This window comes from Panulirus ornatus, chromosome 2, assembly GCF_036320965.1.
Source record: "Panulirus ornatus isolate Po-2019 chromosome 2, ASM3632096v1, whole genome shotgun sequence".
NCBI classification, from domain to species: Eukaryota; Metazoa; Arthropoda; class Malacostraca; order Decapoda; family Palinuridae; genus Panulirus; species Panulirus ornatus.
The window spans coordinates 55664475-55682254 of NC_092225.1; the positions used below are offsets into that span (position 1 = coordinate 55664475).

The following is a 17780-nucleotide window of genomic DNA, read 5'->3' on the forward strand; positions in this document are numbered from 1 at the left end:
TCTCCATTGCTGCACATTAGCTTTCTAATGTCCCCGTTACTGATGTCGTTTATACTGTATGTTTCTGGCGTTTTTCCCAGAGTATACCCGATATTTGAAGGTATTTATAGTCTTGGCATTCACTACGTCTGACGGTGACTCATTCCAGTGCTCAACACACCTTTAGGAAAAGAAAGCATTTCTTTCCCTTGTCTGTACTACATCTTTTAGCTTTGAGTTTTATTCCATTTGTCCTGGTAACTGTATTTTCCTGTGGTGAAGTAGACTTCACAATGGCGTTTCATGTTGATTTAAAGGAGACAACTTTCCGCTTATAAGTTGCTATGTTTTCCGTGAAATCATTACTATTTTCCTTCAAAATGATGTTCGTTTTTGCATCAGTTATCTGGTATCATGTATGATATAGTTGCATCCAATACACTTAGTTTATATCATTCCTTTAGATATTATATTGAGAAATATTGGATAGGGTCAAATTGACCCCAGTCGTGCAGTGATGTATAGTGGAAATGTCATGCATCCATGGATTAACCGAAAACGATTCCAAAAATACGTACCGTCCAGCTGATTCGGCAGAGCCCTGGTCATGGAGGCTTTGCCTTTGCATCGGCCCTTCCAAAGCAGCCTTTAATATTACCGTACGTTGAAATTATATTTATAATATTTTTGTCTTGCTTCTTATTTTCCAGATATATGACAATACCAGCTAAGCTTTGTGTGCACCCAGCTATCAGATCTGAGCGAACAGGGTACAGGTTACTATGAATAAGGATTATACCGTATATACTCGTTTATAAGTCTAGCTCGTGTATAGGTCGACCTCGACTTTTGGCCAAGAAATCATTAATTTATATGTCTCGTGTATAGGTCGACCCAAGTTTTTGAGGGTAATGGAACAAGAAATTAGGGTAATGAAGCACCATATTTCATGGCATGTAAAATTCGTTTCAGAAAATCCTCACTAAAAGAAAAAAAAGAAAAAAAGAACTACTGAGGTTTGCTGAGCCTAAATCACTGAGCGCCGAAGGCAAATAGTTTACCACTTATAATTACGGCACTTTACAGTGAAACACGGGTAGTTTCAGCAGAAATGTTGTATATATCCATTTAAGTCAATTAGGATAGGAAAATACTGTTATACAAGTTTTTTTTTCTTTTTTAACTGAAAATCATTCGAAAAGTGATTATGGTAACATTTTTTGAACAACGAAAGCAAGTGAAAGTCGATTGTTTTCGTCGTGATTTTGTCCCACTTTCCACTGTAATACGTCATCGTAGGAGAAACATTTGTTTTACCTCCATTATATTTTTTTCTCTAAGATTTTGAGCATAGAAAGAAACTAAAGATTGCAATGGATCACATGTTTCATTCAACTCATTGATACAGTTATTCCCTAAAAAAATCTGTTAATGTAAAATTTCGTAAGTACTTGAATAAATGAATAGATTTCATTAATTCTTATGATTCTTCTGAGTCTGTCAAAGGGCCAATGAAAAACCCACTCGCGGGCCGGATTTTGGCCCGCGGGCCGCCAGTTGAATAGCCCTGTGCTAGGTTGATGACTAAAGAAATCATTTATACAGTTATGCTTATCTCTCTGTCAATCCATGGTTATCTAAAGTGAATGGCAACCAACAGGACCATAAAATGTATATATGATCCCTGAGGTATTGTTGGAAGAGAATCAGAACCAGTGAAAGATAATTTGAGTTTAGACATTTTTACAGCTTGAAAAAAGAAAAATCTTAGATTCTTGAAATATACAAGAATCAAGAAAAAAATAAATGCTAATAAAGAATATGCCTATACCCCATTGTGTAATGACAATGTCACCTTCATTAATTAGTGACAATGGAGAAATGGCCTCACTTAAAAAAAGGAGTATTTCGATGCAGTGTTTACACCAAACGTATTTTTGGGTATCAGAATGTGTGAAAAATATGATTGAACCTACAAACCTCCATTGCTGTGAAGTAGTTAGATATTTAGGAAATATATGAGCCAAATATAGAAAATATAAGCCAAATGAGTCAGCTGGTCCTAGTCGTAGGGATGTTTCTCTCAGAATATTGATGAAAGTGTAGCCAGTAATATCAGCATTTCCAGCCGTCAGAGTTTCAGCACACTCATCTATACCAGAAGGAAAAGTAACTCTAATTAGTAAGAGTAAAGGAAGGGAGATAGAAAACGCACTTGGGACTATCGTTTCATCAGCCTTACTTCACTTCTGCGAGAATTGGTAGAAATATTGAGTCCACATAAAATTGTTAGTTTTTTTTTTAATGCACTAAACTGTTAAACCGATTATCAACTTTATTTTCGAAATGAAGGATCAAGTTTAATCTACTGGAATTCTTGAATCATATACATATATATATTATTATATTGATGATTGTTGATGTCTTCGATTAATCATTATTTGAGACAAAAGAAATAAATCTTACTTTTATTACAAAAGAAATAGGTCTTAGTTTTTTTGTTTGTTTAATACGTTGAAGGCTCCAGTCATGGGCTAAAGTCCACATCAAGGCTTTTCTTTTGTGAAGTGCCATGTCATAGTCATTGGGAAAGACATGATATGGTAGAGAGTTCCAAATCTTCGACGTGTAGGGCAAGAAACAGTTATCAAAACGGCCCACTCTTGAGTTGCCAACGGTTAGACAGTAATCATGTGACGCAGCAGCTTGCCGAGTATTGCGTGGTCTAGCTAGTGGTGGGGGCACACAAAGCAGTCAAGTCTCGGGAGCAAAAACCAAAGTAATACCTATAGAAGAGGGAAAGTGAACCAAGATCGTGGCTTAGGAATACTGGGTCAAGTTTGAGAGTTAACCTAGGAGAGTTTATAAGTCGGACCGCTGTCGACTCAACCCCGACAAGCAAGGATGCAGAGTTAGAACCACCCTAGATGTGAGAGTAGTTCTCCATACAGTGACTCAAAACACGGCAAACACTGCCTAGCCGTAGACAGTAAAGCCAGCAAACGCGAGGTTTCGTTGCTGGAAATATTAACTATATAACAAAGAAAACGATACTCACTACTTGAATACCCTGCTCAAGTCTCGTTTGGATCAATTCCCATCACCGAACTTGATCACAGACGAAATATAAACCAGAACGAATTTAAATCAGAGCAACAAACAACTAATTCTGTTGCCTTCCATATGGAAAAAAAAAAATAAATAAATAAAAAACGACGTCAGAGACCTGGGGTTGTTCTATGTAAACAAAAGCTCAAAACTCCCGAGTCTAATAGAATATTTGATTGTTTATACGAAACATTATGAAAATTTCTTCATGTTATATATATATATATATATATATATATATATATATATATATATATATATATATATATATATATATATATATATTGAACGATCAAAAACAACGATATAAGATGAAAAGGAAATGTAATAGCAACGAAGGCTAAATTCCCCCCCATTTGTAGAGTTGTAGAAGACCAGAAGATTATCAACGGAATTAACGAATGCGAATATTATTACCATCTTTAAATCAATGATTGACGAATATTTCGGTGATATCTAATACTTGTTAAATGGCGTTTCAGCAAGGAAAAAAAAATGATATTTGAAGTTGCTGTCTAAATATAATGAAGTTTTGTTTTAGGTTTGAGTCTCGTACCTAGAGAGGAGCAGCTCTGAATTTAGAGTTGGGAACTTTCCAGTGTACACTTTCCAGTAGAATTGCCATGACAGTATACTCTATCCATATTACATGTTGTTCCCTCTCGGTTGATTTTCTTTCCTTGCCCGCTGTTGAGCCGGAGGGTACGGTGGAGTGGGAGTTGCCTTTTGCATTTTCTATACTATTTTTGCCTCATAAAATTATGACCTCAGGAAACCTCGTCATTGGACAATCAGATTTTGTGTTATCAGTCCGCCCTATGCAATCATCTCTCTCCCCAAGTGTTGTCCTCCTCCTCCTGTTCCTCCTCCCCTGCAGCTCTGACATTTACCCTCTTGTTCCTCCCTCCTGCAGGAGAACCACTGACGGCGCCGGTGCTGGTGGGGGCGCGGGAGATCTACGAACCCACCGAACTGATCAAGATCGGCTGCCAGCCCTAGGAGACCCTTCCTGGACGACCACAAACCCACCCTCCAGTGGTTCCTGGAGGGCACCAAGGTAAGGACGACCTTCGGAGTACTTCGTGGAGGGGGAGGACCTCTCCCTCACGCCCCCTTCCCTCCCCTTTCAGTGTGTGGGTGATGGAGGAGGAGTCCGCGTCCCTGTATCGCGGTTGTACTCCGGGGACAAGTCTGGCGTTGCCATAACTGGTCTGATCATATTAGTAGTTCCAGGACCTCAGGTGAGGTAACTCTCTCTCTCTCTCTCTCTCTCTCTCTCTCTCTCTCTCTCTCTCTCTCTCTCTCTCTCTCTCTCTCTCTCTCTCTCTCTCTCCTATTTTAAAATCATATTGTTTTCTTGCCGCGTGGTCGTCAGTGGACTTACCGTCCGATAGCAGAGGTTGATGGTAGACTTGGGTGAGTGGGAATCACAGTGAGTTTCCTCCACCTCGTCTGATACGCAGGGAAGACCCCGCACGTCCCCCTGCAGTGGTCCCATTACTCTCATTCCCGTCTGGCTGGCCGTCCATTACCTGTCTGTCAGGAAAGAGGCAGATGTGTCGTCAGTATACGAGAGAGAGAGAGAGAGAGAGAGAGAGAGAGAGAGAGAGAGAGAGAGAGAGAGAGAGAGTCGTTCAGCACTATGGTTAGTTGGATCGTTGTTTGGGATTGAAGCTTGCTGACTGTTAAGGTCATGCAGGCCGTCAGCCCCCATGTTATAGCCGCCACCACCTGAAACAAAAACTGAACATTCGTTCTGTCATGTATAATGCACCGAAACCACAGCTCCCTATCCATAACCAGCCCTCACAAACCTTTCCATGGTTTACCCCGGACGCTTCACATACCTTGGCACAGTCCGTTGACAGCACTTTGATCCGTGTGTACCACATCTTTCCAGTTCATTCTGTCCCGTGCACACCCCTCGCCTTCCTGCGTGTTCAGGCCCCGATCGCTCAAAATATTTTTGCACTTCATCTTTTCACCTCCAATTTAGCCTCGCGTCTCTCCATCAAAAAATATAATATATAATCGTGATGACCAGTCAGGTGAGCCATGGGGGTCCATAAACCATGGTTTCAGTAAACCCCTCAATAATAACATTAATGGCCCAATTAGGCCGAATTACTGCCAGGCTTGCTGTAACCACCCACTCTCCTGTACGCTAGGGAAAGGTAGATAACATTTTTACATGTTTTCCCAAATATGATGATGTGAGGTCGAGTAATGTGACAGTAAATGGTCCACCACATGTTATAACTGAGTGGAGCTTCTTGACATGTAAATGGACTTCCGTGGTGTAACGGTTAGCGTTCCTGACCGTGACACATTCACGGGCCGCCCAGGGTCGAGCGCTACACAGGCTTGAATCCTGGTTGAGGCAGTCTGCTCACAGGCAACCCTGCTGTTCATCCACCTTAAGGGGTTGTTCGATAAAATGGGTACCTGGCTAAGGCTTGGGTGTATATATATATATATATATATATATATATATATATATATATATATATATATATATATATGTATATATGTATATGTATATATATATATATATATATATATATATATATATATATATATATATATATATATATATATTTTTTTTTTTTTTTTTTTATACTTTGTCGCTGTCTCCCGCGTTTGCGAGGTAGCGCAAGGAAACAGACGAAAGAAATGGCCCAACCCCCCCCCCCATACACATGTATATACATACGTCCACACACGCAAATATACATACCTACACAGCTTTCCATGGTTTACCCCAGACGCTTCACATGCCTTGATTCAATCCACTGACAGCACGTCAGCCCCGGTATACCACATCGCTCCAGTTCACTCTATTCCTTGCCCTCCTTTCACCCTCCTGCATGTTCAGGCCCCGATCACACAAAATCTTTTTCACTCCATCTTTCCACCTCCAATTTGGTCTCCCTCTTCTCCTTGTTCCCTCCACCTCCGACACATATATCCTCTTGGTCAATCTTTCCTCACTCATCCTCTCCATGTGCCCAAACCACTTCAAAACACCCTCTTCTGCTCTCTCAACCACGCTCTTTTTATTTCCACACATCTCTCTTACCCTTACGTTACTCACTCGATCAAACCACCTCACACCACACATTGTCCTCAAACATCTCATTTCCAGCACATCTATCCTCCTGCGCACAACTCTATCCATAGCCCACGCCTCGCAACCATACAACATTGTTGGAACCACTATTCCTTCAAACATACCCATTTTTGCTTTCCGAGATAATGTTCTCGACTTCCACACATTCTTCAAGGCCCCCAGAATTTTCGCCCCCTCCCCCACCCTATGATCCACTTCCGCTTCCATGGTTCCATCCGCTGCCAGATCCACTCCCAGATATCTAAAACACTTCACTTCCTCCAGTTTTTCTCCATTCAAACTCACCTCCCAATTGACTTGACCCTCAACCCTACTGTACCTAATAACCTTGCTCTTATTCACATTTACTCTTAACTTTCTTCTTCCACACACTTTACCAAACTCAGTCACCAGCTTCTGCAGTTTCACACATGAATCAGCCACCAGCGCTGTGTCATCAGCGAACAACAACTGACTCACTTCCCAAGCTCTCTCATCCCCAACAGACTTCATACTTGCCCCTCTTTCCAAAACTCTTGCATTTACCTCCCTAACAACCCCATCCATAAACAAATTAAACAACCATTGGAAAGGATCACAATTTTGCGCGTGATCAAAAAATTCGTATGAGTCCACGGGGAAAATGTTTCATTTTCCCCGTGAACTCATAGGAATATATATATATATATATATATATATATATATATATATATATATATATATATATATATATATATATATATATATATATTTGGAAAGGATCACAATTTTGTGCGTGATCAAGATATCCTATGAGTCCACCGGGAAAATGAAACACGATAAGCGTTTTATTTTCCCTGTGGACTCATAGGAATATATATATATATATATATATATATATATATATATATATATATATATATATATATATATATATATAGATATATAGCGTTAATGGGATGGCCTTGATGTGGGCCTCAGTTGCCCATGCCGTCTCAGGTGATAATAAAAAATGATTGCGACACGTTAAACCTATAATCAGTCATCATCCATCGGTATCAAGAGATAAGATTTTGACATCCAAGCCGCATACTGACACCGATATTACCCGTCATTATCAGCGAGATAACTCATGCGATAACAAACTGATAAGAAAACGTAGAATTATGGGAAATGCACAGAAGGTAATCACATGGTAAACCAAGCTAGCTGCAGTGCCTCTCGCCGCCCCAACCTGTCCTTAAAATTCGACACAGACCACGCCCGGGGTCTCCGTGCGTACGTGTGTCCGTGACCTAGCGACGGACCAACCCCCCGCCCTACATCTCAGGTCGATCCGAACGTCCGCTGTCCGCAGCGTACGTACCACGCACCACCGCTGGGTCACGCACGCCTGGAGCACGTCCTCAGCACGGCTCACCCGCTGAGTGTCCACGCAGCTAACACCCTCTGCTCAGCTGGGACCCGGGAGTATTATGAACACCTCCTCTCCACTACCCGGGTTAAGCGAATTGGTCTTTAAGGACTTGGCTGTTGGGGAGGCGTCTGTTGCTGTGTGTGTGTGTGTCGCGTTCCTAAAGAAACTGGCCAGAGACAGTCCACCTCTTTGTCCTGAGGAGAACTGGACGGTCATTAGCGTTAATTAGATTTTGCCCTGATTGATCACTTCACTGATTCACATCTTCAGTTGTCCACGCTCGGTACATTTTCACTGTCATTAATGGTCACTGTCTCGCTGTATTTTCCCACTTGATCACTCTGGATATTACATATTACAGCTCACCCGCTGAGGACGACCCCATGTTACAGCTCACCCGCTGAGGACGACCCCATGTTACAGCTCACCCGCTGAGGACGACCCCATGTTACAGCTCACCCGCTGAGGACGACCCCATGTTACACCTCACCCGCTGAGGGACGACCCCATGTTACACCTCACCCGCTGAGGACGACCCCATGATACAGCTCACCCGCTGAGGACGACCCCATGTTACACCTCACCCGCTGAGGACGACCCCATGTCTCGTATGTACTTACCACTTGATGGTAACTGACTCACAACGTAAGGATCTAACGCGCTGATCCACGTACATGATCCATACAGTCTGGTGGTTTGGTCATCACTATAGCTCACTGTAGCTGGTGGGAGAGAGAGGCGTGATGAGGGAGGAGAGGGGATTAGCAGCCACCAGACACCACACCCGCGCTGCGCCCACAGCTGGTGTCACTGGTCGCCTCCTCCCCTTACACACACACACACACACACACACACACACACACACACACACAGCAGCTCCGGGGATGGTGCAAAACTCGACTCGCCAGTTATGTTATATGGCCAGTATAACACTGACTCCCTGCTTGTTGATATTGCTGGACTCTTGTGTAAGGTTAGACAGACGTGGTAAAACGGTGTGTTATCTCTCTCTCTCTCTCTCTCTCTCTCTCTCTCTCTCTCTCTCTCTCTCTCTCTCTCTCTCTCTCTCTCTCTCTCTCTCTCTCTCCTTTTGTTTTGCTGTCCCCCCAAGGGAAACACAGCCCATGATGACGCCATCCCCAGGATACAATACTTTGCCACAATAATGATCGTTCGTGTGATTCGCCCCATAACGTGTGCACTGGTCCCGAAATGTGCCGAGGGTTTTTTTTTTTTTTTTCAGTGGCCGACATGTGGGCCCTGGTAGGTGAAATGTGATTTTTGCCCTCCTCGTTTACTTTCCCTACTCATTATTTAACCCCCCTCACACCTCCTCTGGGCTCACCCCGGGGGAGTACGTGGCTTCCCTACCTTAGGGTAATAAGGTTAGGTTAGGTTTGGTTTTGACTGTGTTGACCCCAACACTTTCCCTGGACTTCTAGATGGCGACGGGTCCAAGCTCTGCCGGGACCTCCCTCCCTCCCTCCCTCCCTCCCTCCTCCTCCTCCTCCTCCTCCTCCTCCTCCTCCTCCTCCCGTAGACTCTTATGCAATTATTTTGCCCAACACCTTTACGCATGATGGCTGATAATTGCATGACTCTCGAAGACTGGCGGTAACTGTCGACAGATCTGGTAGTAAAGTGAAGATATAGGAAATAAATTTTTTTTTTTTGTCAACTTGTCGGCAAAATAATATTTGACCCACCGGGGTAAACTTGTCGGCAAAACGACGTTTGACCCCACCGGGGTAAACCTGTCGGCAAAATGACACTTGACCCACCGAGGTAAAATTGTCGGCAAAATAACGTTTGGCCCACCGGGGTAAACTTGTCGGCAAAATAACGTTTGACCCCACCGGGGGTAAACGAGTCGGCAAAATAACGTTTGACCCACCGTGGTAAACGTTTCGGCAAAATAACGTTTGACCCACCGGGGTAAACGAGTCGGCAAAATGACATTTGATCCACCGGGGTAAACGTGTCGGCAAAATAACGTTTGACCCCCACCGGGGTAAAATTGTCGGCAAAATGACATTTGACCCACCGGGGTAAAATTGTCGGCAAAATGACATTTGACCCACCGGGGTAAAATTGTCGGCAAATGACATTTGACCCACCGGGGTAAACTTGTCGGCAGAATAAGTACTGCGTGAAATACGTGCATTTCATTAATTCAAATAGTTATGACATGAGTCATTCTGAAATTATGAAGTTCTGAAAAAAAAAAAGAATGAAGTCTGTGGGTGTGAACTGCTGTAAATTAGTAACCCTCCCTGTAAATAATTTAATTACAGTGTAACTCTGTAAATAAAAAAAAAATTGCACATATTTTGATTACAGTGGTGAATCATTTGATTACAGTTTTTAATAATTTGATTACAGTGGTGAATCATTTGATTACAGTTTTTGATAATTTGATTACAGTGGTGAATCATTTGATTACAGTTTTTGATCATTTGATTACAGTGGTGAATCATTTGATTACAGTTTTTAATAATTTGATTACAGTGGTGAATCATTTGATTACAGTTTTAGATAATTTGATTACAGTGGTGAATCATTTGATTACAGTTTTTGATCATTTGATTACAGTGGTGAATCATTTGATTACAGTTTTTAATAATTTGATTACAGTGGTGAATCATTTGATTACAGTTTTAGATAATTTGATTACAGTGGTGAATCATTTGATTACAGTTTTAGATAATTTGATTGCAGTGATTAATCATTTGATTACAGTTTTTTGATAATTTGATTACAGTGGAAAATTATTTTAGTACAGTGGTGAATCATTTGATTACAGTCTTAGACAATTTGATTACAGATGTAAATTATTTGATTATAGTGGTGAATCAATTGATTACAGTTGTAGATAATTTGATTACAGTGGAAAATTATTTGATTACAGTGGTGAATCACTTGATTACGGTTTTAGATAATTTGATTACGGTGGTAAATTATTTATTACAGTGGTAAATCATTTGATTACAATGGTAAATGATATGAATACAGTGGTAAATTATTTGACTACAGTGATAAATCATTTGATTACAATAGTAAGTCACTTGATTACAGTTTTAGAAAATTTGATTACAGTGGTAAATAATTTGATCACAATGGTTAATAATTTGATTACAGTGGTAAATGGCTTATAACTGTGGTAAATGATTTGATTACAGTGGTAAATGACATTTCAGTGATAAGTAATTTATTACAATGATAAGTAATTTGAAAACAGTGGTAAATGATTTATTTCAGTGGTAAATTATTTGATTACAGTGGTAAATGATTTATTTCAATGGTAGATAATTTGATTACAGTGGTAGATTATTTTTCATAGTGGTAAATAATTTGATTACAATGTGAAATGATTTGTTACAAAGGTAACTTATTTGATCACATTGGTAAATGATTTATTACAGTGGTAAATAATGTGATTACAGTGGTAAATGATTTGATTATAGTGACCTAAAGTGATACATGTTAAGAAATCCTGGATGTTTACACATGTAAAAGAATCGGATGTGGTTGTCAGCTTATCCTCTTGAGTACGACGGTACGACGCTTGAGTACGACAGAACGACGCTTGAGTACGACGGTGCGACCCTTGAGTACGACGGTACGACGCTTGAGTACGACTGTAGGACCCTTGAGTACGACTCAAGGGTCATATCGTCGAACCTTCGTCCTCGGGGATGGAACCATGTTTCTCGAGGGTCGAACCCTCGTCCTCAGGGGCTGAGCCATATATCCCTCAAGGGTCGAACGTTATGCTCACGGCTCGTACCCTCGTCCTCAAGGGCCGTATCGTCACACTCAAAGGTCGAACCTCGTCCTCAGAGGCTGTATATGTACCTCAGAGAAACGATGAATCAAGTGACAGGTCAAGGGATTAGGGCACAGGTCACCCTCGACCACCTCACCTCTCTCAAGTTACAACCTCAGGTTAACGCACGTTCTGGGAAATATTCACACACACAAAAAAAATCCAATTGTAAAGTTATTTGATTTATACAAACCGATATATTGATTCATATTGATTACTCTGTTTCATAAGAAAAGATTCATCAATATATCCATTCATTACTGATTCATTTTATGTGATAACTTCAGCATTGCTGTAGCCAATTTGATGACCAGAATCTCTTAATATAAACAGATATTGCAATAGGTTCTTGACCATAACGAAAACTGTATTGCTTAATCGTAACACTGAGAACCATACCAGTTTGACCAAAGTATCACACCCAGTATGGGGTATTTTGTAAACACAACCCGTTTTGAGTAGTTACAGAATTTCTAATAAGACTTTCCCTGGGTATAGCATAATTTCTGAAGACTATGTTAATGTTAAAAGTTTTTAACAAAACAGGAACATGAAGGAAGTGATACTGTCATCGAACTTTTAAACTTACTTAGTCTTAACACAGTTTGATTACCTCTAAGGGAATATAGTTTTTCGTCCCAGCGTCTGTGAGAAGCAGTCAAAAGCAGAGATATTGATTTTGTCTTTTTCTCACTTGAATGGTTAAGAGGGGGAAAGGAAAGTACATAGTAGAAAACGGATGATGGTTATGGTGTACAGTGTGATATAGGTTTGACTGAGGTGTCTGGCTGGTTTGCTGGTCATGTATTTTGAGGACATATCTTGGCTGTGTGTGTGTGTGTGTGTGTGTGTTTATGTGTGTGTACTAGTGTTACTTTTTGGTTTAGAAAGAAAATTGGCGAAGCTAGTCTAAAAGCTGTTCATTGTGTGTACCGATGCAGATGACTGGAGCCTCTCTCTCTCTCTCTCTCTCTCTCTCTCTCTCTCTCTCTCTCTCTCTCTCTCTCTCTCTCTCTCTCTCTCTCTCTCTCAGCGTTTTGGAGCTTCTTGCGAGCCAGATGTGTTCCATGTTTGTTGTGTTGCGTCGCTGTCGAGTTCTTGGATGTATCCATAGTTTGTGTGTCTTGTGTTCCAGTTTCTGTTCGTATTTTCCTTTGTGTTGCTTCTCTTAAACATGTATCCAAATGGTTTAGATTTACAGCAAATTACTATTGGTCTTTATTGTTTTGGTCTTTGATCGTTTTCAATAAAGAGGTATTGTTGTTCCTCAGTAAGGAAGCAGAGGACCTTATTTTGTTATGCCCTTTCAGCGAGCTAGGGCTGTGTTGTGGCACTGGGTGAAGGGCCAGTATGAGGGAGGCTCACAACCTGTACCAAGCGTAGCGTCTACCCCTCCGTCAGGTGACAGAACCCTACCCAACCTTATCATGGTCACTCGCCTTAGTTCACCTCTCCTGTTTGTGTGGTGAATCGTCGTCAAGCTACGTAGTGTTAGCGAGAGACCGGGTATGCGACAGCAGCTTTTCCCGCTGTATCGTGTTATCTTGGAATATACTAAGGTATCCCCTCCCCACCCCACTATCTTCCCCTAGCGCCACAATTGTGTGTTTGTTGGTGTTTGTTTACCAGTCTCTTCTGCAGCTGTGGAGTCTGGGGACGCCTCGTATTGCCCGAGGCGGGAGTGTATTGCTGAAGACTTGAGTTTGAGAGGCATCGGCTGTATTGAAAGACGTCTGTGCTCCTGTCCTCTACTGGAGGAGGTACTGTATCTGTAGTGTTTGAGAGGCATCGGCTGTGTTGAAAGACGTCTGTGCTCCTGTCCTCTACTGCAGGAGGTACTGTATCTGTAGTGCGACTCGTGAATATCGCTGGTGGCAGGACGCTGCCTTGTGGAATCCCGCTTGGGAATGGACGTTTCCTTGACGTGTCTTGTGTGCATCCTGGCGGTGCGTTGGTTAAGGAAATGACTCTCTGTGATCTCACGATACATGGTCGCATGCTCAGCTGTACCAGTTTATAATGGAGGTCTCTCGTCACCCACTTTGACCAAGGCTTTGCTCAAGTGTCATGGCATGACTGTGTATTTTGATCTTACCCTTTAAGTCGCTCCTATTTTTTTTTTTTTTTTTCATTTCCCCCGCAGCGATAGAGATAACAGAAGTAGTGCTTCTGCGCGTCCAGTGGCCACGATGAAGATGGTTGTAGAGGTTGGTGTGGTGTTAGAGGTGATGTGTTTAGCGCGAATCATCCGCTAAGCTCTTCCCCCCCCCCCCCCCCCCCGGCACTTCTCACAGGGGAAATAGATCGGTGGATGTTTGCGTCTGTATCTGGCATCACTGCTGTTGGTACCAGTGATACCCTGGCTTCCTCATAGTTAGGAATGCCGTTGTAGATGTTGTGTGTTTGGGGCGGGGGGGCCTAGTGTGGTAACAGGATTTTTACTTTCTTCTTTTGTCTGTTCGTTGCCTTTTCCGATGCTGTTCTTCATGGTTTATAGATTGGCTGATGTTTCTGTTCTCAGTGAGGGGTCGACTGGCAGGAGAAAGAGTGTGGAGTTGAGCCTGGTGCAGAATGGTTCATTCCTCCGCCGTGGGTCAGCCAGTGTAGAGCTTACTCTCTCGTGGACTTGATCGTAGTTCCCGTTTTCTTCGCGCGTTGCTGAATTCGCTCTCGCCATGGCTCGGTCATCTGCTGTTTCGTTATTAATGATCGGTCAGATGTACTCAGGCGTCCCAACCCCACATTCTGCCCTCTCAGTCAACACACTCACTTGAGTGCGTTGCAGCTCCCCATCTCCAGCTGACCTCACACTGTGCTTTCTCCCATTTCACCTGACCATAGTGTTTGTCACGGTGACTGTAACCCCAACATACTGTACCCCACATGAGGAGGTCACCCCTCGTCACACTTCTTTACCCCAACACTCACACTCCCTTCACTCATCGTCTCCACCACCAGCCATACTCACCTCCCACACTTTACACTCTCTCCACCCATCGTCTCCACCACCATCCTTGCTCACCTCCCACACTTTACACTCTCTCCACCCATCGTCTCCACCACCAGCCATGCTTACCTCCCACACTCCTTCCCTGCTAGTCCCTTCTCACAGTGGGCTCCCTCCCCCGAGCCAACCACTTACTTCCCTCCTCTCTTTCCATCATCAATTTTCCTCACTCAATTCTCTTTTTCCCTCTTTATTTTTCAACATTCCCCCCTTCCTACCCTCAATTTTTCCCCCTCCTTCCAGACCCCACTTTCCTCTTACACTCTCCACGCTTTCCTTCCAAGCCTTCTGCTTTACTGGCCTGTGTCTGCCTTTGTCTCTATGGATGAAATTCTGATAACAGCAGTGCCTTCAGCAGATATAACCTTGTCATAGACCATATGGCCTCCTGTTATCTACCCATCCCATCTACTTTCCAACGTAATGTCGTCTTCCAGCAGATAACCTCGTCATAGACCATTAAGGTCCTCTGTTCTCTGGTTTCCTCTGTTCCGCTCCTGTGTATACCTGATATGTACACTCCACACCGCCTCCCACTTTCATCCCAGCCCTTAACAACTGCCACCCTCACTGTGATGTGACCAGAGGGAGTGAGGTATCTGCCAGTAGGGCAGCACTGTTGGCTTACTTACCCAAGAATAATAACAGAGGAAGAGGTGAGTGAAGGGAAGTGTATACTCTCTGGTATCATTCGTTAATGAAGTGAATAATGATAGGAAAATACTAACGTTGAATAATGAACTGCTGACGTAAGGTACACGAGAGGTAAATGCAATTCAGACGTGAACAACCCGAGCTTAAAACACAGGCAATGTGATTAGACGACGAATGTGGAACAGAAGCGACTGGAGAGAGAAAGTGACGACGATGAATGTGGAACAGAAGCGACTGGAGAGAGAAAGTGACGACGATGAATGTGGAACAGAAGCGACTGAAAAGAGAAAGTGACGACGATGAATATGGAACAGAAGCGACTGGAGAGAGAAAGTAACGACGATGAATGTGGAACAGAAGCGACTGAAAGGATGATCACAACTGCAGCAAACGAAGTCAGAAAAAATCCGCATTGTTAGAGCCGAGACCTCCCTCCGTCCCTCCGTCCCTCCCTCCCTCCCTCCGTCCGTCCCTCCCTCCCTCCCTCCCTCCCTCCCTCCCTCCCTCAACCCTGATACCCTCAGCACTCCTGTCCTGGTGAGCGTTGACCCCCACGCCCGCAGGTGGAGGAGAACCATGATGTGTTCTCAACGCTACCGCTTCTGGAGGAACCTCAGACCGACACTCCCTCTCTCACAGTTCCTCTGCCTTGCGACAAAGTTATGTTCAGTCCTCCGACGGCTGTACGACGCGAGACTACGAGAAGCGGTGACTTGTACAGTGACCGAAAGACTCTGTCACACTTGAACTGCATTTCGTCCCGTGAATCGTTTGTCCCACGTAAAATGTGCGTGGATGTGATCCGAGATTTGAAGATGTCGCACTCAAGGATATCAAAACTAGCCAAGAGAATGGGAGACAGATGGTAGAGATATGGCCGCAGACACTGACGCAAGACGGGCTAAAAGTAAGGGAAAAGACTGAGCCCAAGAGAGACAGAGGGTGAAACTGATGCCAGACTGAGCCACGCCAGGTGAGGGGATAGCAAAGGAAATGAGGAGGGACACCTTGATGGAATTACTCCCATACAGGAAGGAGGGAAGGAAGGAGGGAGGGAGGGCGTGTGTGGCAGGATGGTCACAGAAGGACACAGGAACCAGGTGCAGGAGATCCCCAGTAATGAGGAGGATGAGATAGAAAATGGATTATATAAAGGTCAACGATACTTGTGTTTTTACCATGGCTTCCATCCCTACGTTTTCTAAGCATCTGACCTGAACATAGGGCGGGTACCTTATATATATATATATATATATATATATATATATATATATATATATATATATATATATATATATATATATATACATATATATGGACTTGTATGTAGCATTTATGGATCTGGAGAAAGCATATGATAGAGTTGATAGAGATGCTCTGTGAAAGGTATTAAGAACATATGGTGTGGGAGGCAAGTTGTTAGAAGCAGTGAAAAGTTTTTATCGAGGATATAAGGCATGTGTACGTGTAGGAAGAGAGGAAAGTGATTGGTTCTCAGTGAATGTAGGTTTGCGGCAGGGGTGTGTGATGTCTCCATGGTTGTTTAATTTGTATATGGATGGGGTTGTTAGAGAGGTGAATGCAAGAGTTTTGGAAAGGGGGGCAAGTATGCAGTCTGTTGTGGATGAGAGAGCTTGGGAAGTGAGTCAGTTGTTGTTCGCTAATGATACAGCGCTGGTGGCTGATCCATGTGAGAAACTGCAGAAGCTGGTGACAGAGTTTAGTAAAGTGTGTGAAAGAAGAAAGTTGAGAGTAAATATGAATAAGAGCAAGGTTATTAGGTACAGTAGGGTGGAGGGTCAAGTCAATTGGGAGGTAAGTTTTAATGGAGAAAAACTGGAGGAAGTGAAGTGTTTTAGATATCTGGGAGTGGATTTGGCAGCGGATGGATCCATGGAAGCGGAAGTGAGTCGAAGTCGAGAACATTATCTCGGAAAGCAAAAATTGGGTATGTTTGAAGGAATAGTGGTTCCAACAATGTTGTATGGTTGCGAGGCGTGGGTTATGGATAGAGTTGTGCGCAGGAGGGTGGATGTGCTGGAAATGAGATGTTTGAGGACAATATGTGGTGTGTGGTGGTTTGATCGAGTAAGTAATAATAGGGTAAGAGAGATGTGCGGTAATAAAAAGAGTGTGGTTGAGAGAGCAGAAGAGGGTGTTTTGAAATGTTTTGGTCACATGGAGAGAATGAGTGAGGAGAGGTTGACAAAGAGGATATATGAGTCAGAGGTGGAGGGAACAAGGAGAAGTGGGAGACCAAATTGGAGGTGGAACGATGGAGTGAAAAAGATTTTGAGTGATCGGGGCCTGAACATGCACGCCGCAAGGAATAGAGTGAATTAGAACGATGTGGTATAACGGGGTCGACGTGCTGTCAATGGATTGAACCAGGGCATGTGAAGCGTCTGGGGTAAACCATGGAAAGCTGTGTAGGTATGTATATTTGCGTGTGTGGACGTATGTATATACATGTGTATGGGGGTGGGTTGGGCCATTTCTTTCGTCTGTTTCCTTGCGCTACCTCGCAAACGCGGGAGATAGCGACAAAGCAAAAAAAAAAAAAAAAAATATATATATATATATATATATATATATATATATATATATATATATATATATATATATATATATGGCGACTAAAAGGGGAGGGAGAGGGGTGCTGGAAATCCCCCCCTCTCAGTTTTTTTTAATTTTCTAAAAG

At 42.9% G+C, this 17780-nt stretch overlaps 1 long non-coding RNA gene across 1 annotated transcript in view; it reads left to right on the forward strand.

The window, feature by feature from the left end:
* The first annotated feature begins 4006 nt into the window (after positions 1 to 4006).
* LOC139756548 (uncharacterized) overlaps positions 4007 to 17780 on the forward strand; it is a 144856-nt gene continuing 131082 nt past the window's right edge. The window contains exon 1 of the long non-coding RNA XR_011714377.1: positions 4007 to 4144. This is a non-coding gene — a long non-coding RNA (uncharacterized lncRNA). The remainder of the gene's footprint in view (positions 4145 to 17780) is intronic.